This window comes from Salmo salar, chromosome 02 (genome assembly GCF_965601325.2).
Source record: "Salmo salar chromosome 02, fSalSal1, whole genome shotgun sequence".
NCBI classification, from domain to species: Eukaryota; Metazoa; Chordata; class Actinopteri; order Salmoniformes; family Salmonidae; genus Salmo; species Salmo salar.
Genome location: NC_138292.1, coordinates 69,312,971 through 69,324,105, shown reverse-complemented (window position 1 = coordinate 69,324,105; position 11,135 = coordinate 69,312,971).

Below are 11,135 nucleotides of genomic sequence, written 5' to 3'. Positions count from 1 at the left end.
TTTTCTTTAACCATTTATGGTCTTTAATGCAGGGTCGACATACAAGTTCCTTACTTTTTCCCCTTCTACTTGCCTCTTCCATTTTTGTGGTAATGCTGCAATTAGTTGGTTGAAATTTTGGGTAGAGCAGACATTTCCATATGTCTGTGTTAGCTGCATCTGTGACATAACTCCACCAGTCCTATTTATGATATCATTCACAAAAATGATACCTTTTTTAAAGATTTTTTCAAAAAATATATTTGAGTTTAACCACAATATTTGTTGTATTATTTGTTCTCTTTTCAGGTGGATTAAACTGAAATTGCAACCAACTTTCTAAGGCTTGTTTAAAAAATAAAGATATTTTGGAGATTATTTCCTTTTCAAACAACCGAAAGTGAGCAGTTGTAATCTGAATAAAGGGAAAAAGGCCATTCTTGAATATAGGATGAGACATTCCTACCTATTTACTAGAGAACCAGTTTGGATTTAAGTATAACTTTTGTATGACAGATGCCTTTAGTGAGAGGTCTAATGCTTTAATATATAATAATTTCTGCCCTTCGAATTCATATTTGTTATATAAATAGGCCCTCTTAATTTTGTCTGGCTTGCCATTCCAAATAAAATTGATTTTTTTTTGTTCATATAATTTAAAAAGCAGGTCACTAGGTGTAGGCAAAACAATAAGTAAACTGTGATATGACTAAAGAGTTAATCAGGGTGATTTCTTTTTCTCTCCACAAATGGACAGGTATTTTCCTATCCATGGTAGCAAGATCTTATCTATTTTTGCTAACTTTCTATAAAAATGTATTGGAGTGAGATCATTTCTTTCTTTTGGGATTTGTATACCGAGTATGTCCACATCTGTCAGACCATTTAATTGGTAAACTACATGGTAATGTAAAATGTGCATTTTTTTGTGATCCATATAGTTTGGTTTTAATCCAGAGAGGATAGCAAAAGTATCTAGATCCTCTATGAGGCCGTGGAGAGACTCTAATTGTGGTTTTAAAAGAAAACATGAATCATCAGCGTACAATGACACTTTAGTTTTTAAGCCACGGATTTCTAATCCCTTAATATTATTGTTTGATCTAATTTTAACAGCTAACATTTCGATGGCAATAATAAATAGATATGCCGATAGTGGACAACCTTGTTTTACTCCTCTAGATAGTTTAAAACTTTCTGAGATGTAGCCATTATTTACTATTTTACATCTAGGTTTACTATACATAACTTTAACCCATTTTATAAGAGAATCCCCAAAATTGAAATATTCTAGGCATTTATATATTAACTCCAGTCGTACTTTATCAAAAGCCTTTTCAAAATGAGCTATGGAAACCAGGCCTGGTGTCCCTGATATTTCATAGTATTCTATTGTTTCCAGTACTTGTCATATATTATCTCCAATGTATCGTCCATGTAAAAAAACCTGTCTGATTAGGATGAATAATATCTGACAATACTTTTTTAATTCTATGCACCAAGCATTTTCCTAGGATTTTTGCATCACAACACGGAAGTTTAAGAGGCCTCCAATTTTTTAATGGACTGGATCTTTATATATACCACTTGGGTCTTGTTTCAGTAATAATGATATCAGACCTTGTTGCATGTCTGATAATCTACCATTTATATAGGAGTGGTTAAATCATGCTAATAATGGTTCTCTGACTATATCAAAAAAAGTTTGGTATACTTCCACTGGTATGCCATCCAGCGCTGGAGTTTTCCCAGCCTTAAAGGCTTTAATTGCATCAAGAAGTTCCTCCTCTGTAATTTGGCCTTCACATGAGTCTTTCTGTACAGATGTTAATTTTACATTATTAATAGGAAAAAAATCCATACAATTTTAGCTTCGGTTAGTGGAGATGGAGGAGACTGAAACGAAAACATATTCTTAATCTTAAAGTACTTTACTTCCTCTTTCAAAATATCATGCGTGACTCCATTTGTAACAAGTTTCAATAAAACATTTTTGGTAGCATTTCTATATTGAACATCGAAAAAGAATTTGATGCATTTTCCCCCATATTCCATCCAGTTCGCTTTATTTTTATAATATATTACACTGGATCTTTCTTGAATAAGTTCCTCCATTTCTTTTTGTTTTTCCTAACTTATTCTGTGCCTCTATGGTAGTTTTTATTGCTATCTAACTGTACTGTTTTAATATGGACTCTTTTGATCTAAATTGCTTTTGTTTTATAGATGAGTACTGAATTGCATGGCTCTAAAGGCACATTTAAAAGTGTCCCATACAATAAGGAGATCTGCTGTACCTATGTTATGTCTGAAAAAGTCAGTTATAAATTCTTCTGTCCTAGTTCTAAACAATTTATCACCTAGTAGGCTTTGATTAAATTTCCAATATCCTCACCCACGTGGAAATTCTGTAAGAGTAATATATATGCCAATTATGTGATGATCCGACCACATTCTGTCCCCTATCAACACTTTTTAAACTTTTGATGCCAGAGAGAATGGCATAAGAAAGTAGTCAAGACGACTAGCTTGATTGAGCCTCCACCATGTATATCTCACTAGGTCAGGGTATTTAAGCCTCCATATATCCACTAATTCCAATATATCCATGACATTCATGATTTCCTTAAGTGCCTGAGGGTGATAGTTTGTAGTGTGATTTCCTTTCCGGTCCATAGATGTATTTAAGACCGTATTAAACTCTCCCACCATAATAATAGACCACACCCGGGAGGCACTAGACTAAGGCGCTGCAGTGCTAGCTGTGCCACCAGAGATTCTGGGTTTGAGTCCAGGCTCTGTCGCAGCCGGCCGCGACCGGGAGACCCATGGGGCGGCGCACAATTGGCCTAGTGTAGTCTGGGTTAGGGGAGGGTTTGGCCGGCAGGGATATCCTCGACTCATCGTACACTAGCGACTCCTGTGGCGGGCCGGGCGCAGTGCACGCTGACCAGGTTGCTAGGTGTACGGTGTTTCCTCTGACACATTGGTGCGGCTGGCTTCCAGGTTGGATGGGCATTGTGTCAAGAAGCAGTGCGGCTTGGTTGGGTTGTGTTTTGGAGGACGCATGGCTCTCGACCTTCGCCTCTCCTGAGTCCGTACGGGAGTTGCAGCGATGAGACAAGATTGTAACTACTACCAATTGGATACAATGAAAAAGGGGGTGAAAATACAAAAAATAAAAACATATTTTTTAAAGACTAGTGTTGCTTGTAGAGTTGATATATTTTCAAAGAAGCTTGGATCATCATTATTTGGACCAACTAGGTTAATAAGCCATATGTTTATTGTCCAATAACATATTTAAAATAATCCATCTACCTTGAGGATCTGTTTGGACAATTTGCACATTTGGCTCAAAATTACTGTTAATTAAAACCATCACCCCTTTTGAATTTCTTTGCCCATGGGAGAAATATATTTCACCCCCAGTCCTTTTTCCACAAAACTTCATCTAAAATTGTTGAATGAGTTTCCTGAAAACAATAGATATTATATTCCTTCTCTTTTAGCCAGGTAAATACTGATCGTCTCTTCTTATCTGCTAGGCCATTACAATTTTAACTGGCTATACTTATTTCACCACTTACCATAATGAGACAACTTTCAATTCTATTTATCAAAATATATGTTTAAACGTACCATTAAAAAGTAACATGATGATTGAGTGTCTATAAAGCTGTACCATGATATTTGCATTACTACTAAGTAAACCTCCAATTGGTCCCCACTATTCCACCCACTAAAAGCCCTCCTCATCCCAAGTTGGGTTGTCATCCCAATGCCCGGCAAATCCTGTTTCTTATTTTCCGTACTTAGCTATTAATATTTGTAGTAATGTAGGCAATTTATGCAAAGGATTTTACCTCTCACCAGTCTCGCCATTACTAAAATTACATTATTGCAAGCAATTATTATATTAGCAAACAATTATTGTGAATCATCCTCTATTGTCCTTAACATCTTTTACTCCTTCGCAGTTGTGGGATACGCAATTACACTCAACCCTTTTCCCCCACACAACCATAGGCTCACATTCTCAACAGTTGCACCATCCTAGAGCCCAACTCAAGAAAGGTCTTGATTTACGAATGCATATACAGTTGCAACCGTAATGAGAAGGCCTGCAAGACTGTGCAAAAAATAATGGGGAGATTTGATTAAACATTGTCACGTCCTAGATGGAGGTCAAATGTACCCCTTTTCCCTGAAACACCCACAACATGGTCCTCTGTATTGACCATATTCCCAAGCATCTCCATGCAGTCAGACTTTTGATTTTGTGCCACCAGGGCCACAATAATATACCCCCTCTCTGAATGTCTGAGTGTGACTGTCACGTCCTGACCAGCAGAGGGAGTAATTGTATTAGTTTTGGTCAGGACGTGGCAGAGGGTTTGTGTTTTGTATGTATTTCTACGTTCTGTCTAGTTTAGTTTTTCTATGTTTAGGATTGGGTGTTGGACTCTCAATTGGAGGCAGGTGTTTCTAGTTGCCTCTGATTGAGAGTCCTATATATAGGTGTGTGTTTGGTTTGGTATTTTGTGGGTAGTTGACTTTAGCACTGCTGTTAAGTGTATAGCCTGTTAAAATGTCGGTCTGTCGTTTTGGTGTTCACTTTATTTAAAATAAATATTCAAAATGAGCATCCACATTCCTGCTGCGTTTTGGTCCTCTCTACCCGAAGACAGCCGTTACAGAACTACCCACCACAAAAGGACCAAGCAGCGGAGTAAGGAGCAAAGGGACTTTGAGTTGGACAATTGAGAGAAATAGACGTGGGAACAGATTCTGGCCGGAGAGGGCCCGTGGAGGAAGGCTGGTGAGGACCGGGAACGCTACCGGGGTACACGACTGGCGAGGAAGCCGGAGAGGCACCCCCAATAAAAAAAATTGGGGGGCACACGGGTAGTTTGGCTGGGTCAAGGATGAGCCCTAAGCCAGCTACCCGTGCTTATTGGAAGGAATGTATGGAGTGGAGGGTGCCGTGTTTTGAAGAAGTGCGCACGATCTCGCCCATACGCACGCACAGTCCAGTGCGAGTTATTCCAGCCCCTCGCAGATGCCGTGCTAGAGTGGGCATCCAGCCTGGTAGGAGGATGCCTGCGCAGCGCGTCTGGTCGCCGGTATGCCTCCTAGGACCAGGCTACCCTACTCCCGCTCTACGCACGGTAACCATCAGGCCCCTGCACAGCCCAGTTCGCCCTGTACCAGCACTCCGCTCGTACAGGGCTGCTAGTTCCATCCAGCCAGGACGGGTTGTGCAGGAGGTGCGATCAAGGCCACCTGTGCACCTCCATGGCCCAGTCGTTCCAGTTCCCGTCTCTCATGCTGACCCGGAAGTGCGTACCTCCAGTCTGGCACGACCAGTACCAGCACCACGCATCAAGCTTCCAATAAGTCAGCCTAGTCCTACTCAGCCTGTTCCCGCTCCTCGCACTAGCCCTGAGGTGCGTGTCCCCAGGCTGGTACCTCCACTACCAGCCCCACCCATCAGGCTTCCAGTGCGTCAGACCAGGCCAGAGTGTCCGGCAACAGGGCCTCGTCCAGAGTGTCCGGCAACAGGGCCTCATCCAGAGTGTCCGGCAACAGGGCCTCGTCCAGAGTGTCCGGCAACAGGGCCTCGTCCAGAGTGTCCGGCAACAGGGCCTCGTCCAGAGTGTCCGGCAACAGGGCCTCGTCCAGAGTGTCCGGCAACAGGGCCTCGTCCAGAGTGTCCGGGAACCGGGTGAGTCTGCATGGGATCCGGAACCGGGTGAGTCTGCATGGGATCCGGAACTGAATAAGTGTGTAATTAACAGTGAACTAAATGAGTCTGCCTACAGCGTGAAACGGAGTGAGTCCGCCTACGATCCGGAACGGAATGAGTCTGCCTACTACCTGGAATGGAAGGAGTCTGCCTACGGTCAGGAGCCGAGCAAGTCTGTCTACAGTCTGGAGGACAGTAGGCCGGAGCCAAAGCCACCTCCAGTATAGGTGGGTTGGGGAGGGGGGGTGTTGCACAGGTGCTGTTGTTGACGGCAGCCACCCTCCCTTCCCTCCCTTTAGTTTAGGGGGATATTTTTTGTTGTTTGAGGGTTTTTGTGTTTTCTTTTGAGGTGCATTCGGGGTCTGCACCTTTGGGGGGGGGGGGGGTACTGTCACGTCCTGACCAGCAGAGGGAGTAATTGTATTTGTTTTTTTCAGGACGTGGCAGAGGGTTTGTGTTTTGTATGTATTTCTACGTTCTGTCTAGTTTAGTTTGTCTATGTTTAGGATTTGGTGTTGGACTCTCAATTGGAGGCAGGTGTTTCTAGTTGCCTCTGATTGAGAGTCCTATATATAGGTGTGTGTTTGGTTTGGTATTTTGTGGGTAGTTGACTTTAGCACTGCTGTTAAGTGTATAGCCTGTTAAGCTGTCGTTCTTCGTTTTGGTGTTCACTTTATTTGAAATAAATATTCAAAATGAGCATCCACATTCCTGCTGCGTTTTGGTCCTCTCTACCTGAAGACAGATGTTATAGTGACATCCTCCCTTTGGGTTACTGCAGCTAGTGTTGCCAGCACTGCCTGGATGGGGACACCCCACCGGAATCACCACCAGCTAGGTACAAGGTTGTCAAGGTTCTCATTAGCAGCTTTGAGAATTTCCTTGTATATTATCGTCTCCCTTTAGGGGGCTTTGGATTTTCAGGACCAACCCTGCCAAGCAGGCTCAGAATCTTGAGGGGACAGTGCTGCTCTAGGTCTCTGACTGCATTTTGGCTGCATACAGACTGCTTACAGCAGGCCCATAAAACAGTTAGGGACTTCTCCTTAGTATCTGGGTCATTCAGGTGGGTGTCTAGGGTATAGGGTTGTGGACCGTTCCATCAATATAGGATCATAAATACATTAGATGTATAATTTATTTAAAAACGCTGTTCCACCATGATAGGACAATAAATAAGATGTATAATTCCTTAAATGTATATCCATCTGAACAACATTGAAAGCTCTCTCACACCCCCGCTCACAGCAATACATTGGTTCTGGGATATGCAACCATTTCCTTTCTCACTCAACGCCACACTTTCCCAAACATAAAAAAACACACACCACACCATCCACACATACTGTGCCTTCTGTTTACTGAGTTTTTATCTTCATGTTGAATTAGTGCTTTTGTGTTCCAATTAGTTATATTTGAAGATATATAGAAAAGCTATATTTTTTGTTGTATTACAATCCATAACCGGGCTAGAATTGTGTTTCATTATTTTCCTCGTCTAAAAGAACTTTGCCATTTTTTAAAATAGCCATGGAGTAGTCTTTGTGTCTCTGAACAACTGGTTATCAATATCTAGTTTATTGACGACGAGAGCTACTCGTTTCCCTTTTAATCTATTTTCCTTAAATTGGATACAGAACTTTACGCCGTTCTGCAATTTCCTCCGGGAACTGGTCAGTCATCCCAAATTGGGTCCCAGAATGTCTTTTACCCAGGCTTTTAACAATTATTTTATCTTTAAAGGAAGCACGTTTGGCAGCCATTGGGCGTTCATACCTTTGCCCTCTCTGTCCGAAGCGGTGTACACGTTCCAAGTTGGATTTTGTCGATAGCAGTTCAGTTTCCACCTCATTTGTGGGCAGTGTGCACATAGCCAGTCTTCTCTTGAGAGCAAGGTCTGCCTTTCTCAATATGGCTCTTTTCTGGATTTTGATCTCTCCCTCTCTCGCTCTTTCTCTCTCGCTCTTTCTCTCTCGCTCTTTCTCTCTCGCTCGCTCTCTCTCGCTCTCTCCCCCCTGCTTAAGCTTCTCTCTCTCTCTCTCTCTCTCTCCCCTGCTTAAGCTTCTCACTCTCTCTCTCTCTCTCTCGCTCCCTCCCCCTGCTTAAGCTTCTCACTCTCTCTCTCTCCCCCTGCTTAAGCTTCTCACTCTCTCTCTCTCCCCCTGCTTAAGCTACTCACTCTCTCTCTCTATCTCCCTCCCCCCTGCTTAAGCTTCTCTCTCTCTCTCCCCCTGCTTAAGCTACTCACTCTCTCTCTCTATCTCCCCCCGCTTAAGCTTCTCTCTCTCTCTCTCTCTCTCTCTCTCTCTCTCTCTCCCCCTCTGCTTAAGCTTCTCTCTCTCTCTCTCCCCCTCTGCTTAAGCATCTCTCTCTCTCTCTCCCCCTCTGCTTAAGCTTCTCTCTCTCTCTCTCTCTCTCTCCCCCTCTGCTTAAGCTTCTCACTCTCTCTCTCGCTCCCTGCTTAAGATACTCACTCTCTCTCTCTATCTCCCCCCGCTTAAGCTTATCTCTCTCTCTCTCTCCCCCTCTGCTTAAGCTTCTCACTCTCTCTCTCGCTCCCTCCCCCCTGCTTAAGCTTCTCACTCTCTCTCTCTCTCTCTCTCTCCTGCTTAAGCTTCTCACACTCTCTCTCTCTCTCTCTCTCTCCTGCTTAAGCTTCTCACACACACTCTCTCTCTCTCCCTCCCCCCTGCTTAAGCTTCTCTCTCTCGCTCTCTCTCCCTGCTTAAGCTTCTCTCTCTCTCTCTCTCCCTCCCCCTGCTTAAGCTTCTCTCTCTCTCTCTCTCTCCTTCCCCCTTGCTTAAGCTTCTCTCTCTCTCTCTCCCTCCCCCTGCTTAAGCTTCTCACTCTCTCTCTCTCCCTCCCCCTGCTTAAGCTTCTCACCCTCTCTCTCCCTCCCCCTGCTTAAGCTTCTCTCTCGCTCGCGCTCTCTCTCTCTCTCCCTCCCCCTGCTTAAGCTTCTCTCTCTCTCTCCCTCCCCCCTGCTTAAGCTTCTCCCTCTCTCTCCCTCTCACTGCTTAAGCTTCTTTCTCTCTCTCTCTCTCCTGCTTAAGCTTCTCACACACACTCTCTCTCTCTCCCTCCCCCCTGCTTAAGCTTCTCTCTCTCTCGCCCCCTGCTTAAGCTTCTCTCTCTCTCGCCCCCTGCTTAAGCTTCTCTCTCTCTCTCTCGCCCCCTGCTTAAGCTTCTCTCTCTCTCTCTCGCCCCCTGCTTAAGCTTCTCTCTCTCTCTCCCCCTGCTTAAGCTTCTCTCTCTCTCTCTCCCTCCCCCTGCTTAAGCTTCTCTCTCTCTCTCCTTCCCCCTTGCTTAAGCTTCTCTCTCTCTCTCTCTCTCTCCCCCTGCTTAAGCTTCTCTCTCTCTCCCTCCCCCCTGCTTAAGCTTCTCCCTCTCTCTCCCTCTCACTGCTTAAGCTTCTCTCTCTCTCTCTCTCTCTCTCACCTGCTTAAGCCTCTCTCTCTCGCTCTCTCTCTCTCTCCCCCCTGCTTAAGCTTCTCACTCTCTCTCATGCTCAACAGACCCTGCCCCACCCCCTGAGCAGCAGAGAGGCACCATTTTCCTATATTATATAAATTCAATTTTTTAGGTCCGTGGATTACCAGAACCGTGCCTGTATGGACCCTGAGCTGTTGCTGCGGGAGGGAGAGATACATGGTGCATCTCTGCTGCTCACGGGGCGGTGTGTGTGTGAGAAAGAAATATGTCCAGGCAGAGAGAGAGAGGGATAGAGAGAGAAAGATGTGTGTATATATATAGAGAGAGGGGGATAGAGAGAGCGCAGTTTTTATAAAACCTTTATTTTCTACTCAAAAAAGAAAAGAAATACACAAAAAATACTAAAATAACAAAAAAATTAAAAAATTAAAAAACTAAAGAACATATACATTCAACTTATTTCTCCAACAAAAAATAGTTTCCCCTCCTCTACAAAACAAAGCGCTCCTTCGTATGCCCACTTCTCCTCAAACAATGGGAGATCTTTTACAGCTGAGTAGAACTCAAAATCCACTTTTATTCTTAAAAATCCTTTAAAAACACATCTTACATCCTGCCCATATCCCGTTTCTATCTTATGTTTCCTACTCAGAAAAATTGACATCTTTGCTTGTCCCAAAATAAAATTTAACAGTTGACATTTTCTTTTCTGTTGCTTTCTATATTGAAACCCCAAAATAAAAACAGTGTTATTGAAAATCTCCCCTACAGCTTTAAACAAAGACTCCAGCATCTCCAAGAGGTTTTATCCTCTCACACTCCATAAAACAGTGAAAAATGGTTTCTCTTATATTACAAAAAGGACATCCATCTCCAACATCTGAATTAATAACAGATACAAAAGCATTAACTGCAATAATGCCATGCAAAACCCTCCATTGCATATCACCAGTACCCTTTTGTAACGGTGGCTTGTACAGTGCTCTCCATGCTGGCTTTACCTTGTCATCAATGCCCAATTTTACTCTCCATGGAGTGTCTTTTCTAGTTTTCAATTTATCTTTATTCAACACCTTGACACACCCCCTATATAAGTCTTTCCCATTCACCTCATCCAAACCCACCTCTTCCAACCCTCTCAAATCCAGTAATATCGCCTTTCTTTCTGACTCTGGGATATTTGGTGTAATCCCTAGTCTTGGAAATGAGACGTCTTCATCTTGTACCTTCTTCTTGTGGCTATGAAGCATATCCCACTCTTCTGCTGACAAAGCCTTCCTGCAGCTTCCCAGCAGTTGTCCTACCATCCTTTCCGACCTCACCCCCAAATGTTCAGCCACCCGTCTTCCATCCATTAAGGCGGGCCCAGCCATGGCCATTAACTGTTTTAAGGTGATGATTTTGCCCTTCACCAGAATCTTGGAAAAATGTGGAACAGCTGCAGTTGTGCAATCAAGTCTTGCCCCATACACCAGAGGTTCCTCCAACAGCCAATGCACTGACTCCGCTGAAGTTCGTCTGGACACCTTCATTATGCTCCACACCCTAAGAAGGCCTCTGTAAAACGGAGGTATTCCCTCCCTAGAAATCTGGCTACTATCAACCAAAAATAAAGCTTTCTTTAAACCTAATCCTCCAACCTGCTGTAATACAAGACCTGCCACCCCTCTCCAATCCACATTTTCCGGTCCATAAAGCAACCTTTGAATAAACTGCAACCGGAAAGCAGCAGCCCTACTAGCAAGATGCACAAGACCTTGTCCCCCCTCCTCTTTTGACAAATACAAAACACTTTGTGGAACCCAGTGATATTTATCCCAAAAGAAATCCACAATTATTGCCTGTATCTTAGCCAGAAGGCCAGATGGTGGTTCTAAAACTGACAACCGATGCCACAGTGCAGAGGCAATCACATTGTTAACTATAATAGTGCGCCCCCTATATGACATACGAGATAGCAACCAACACCATTTCC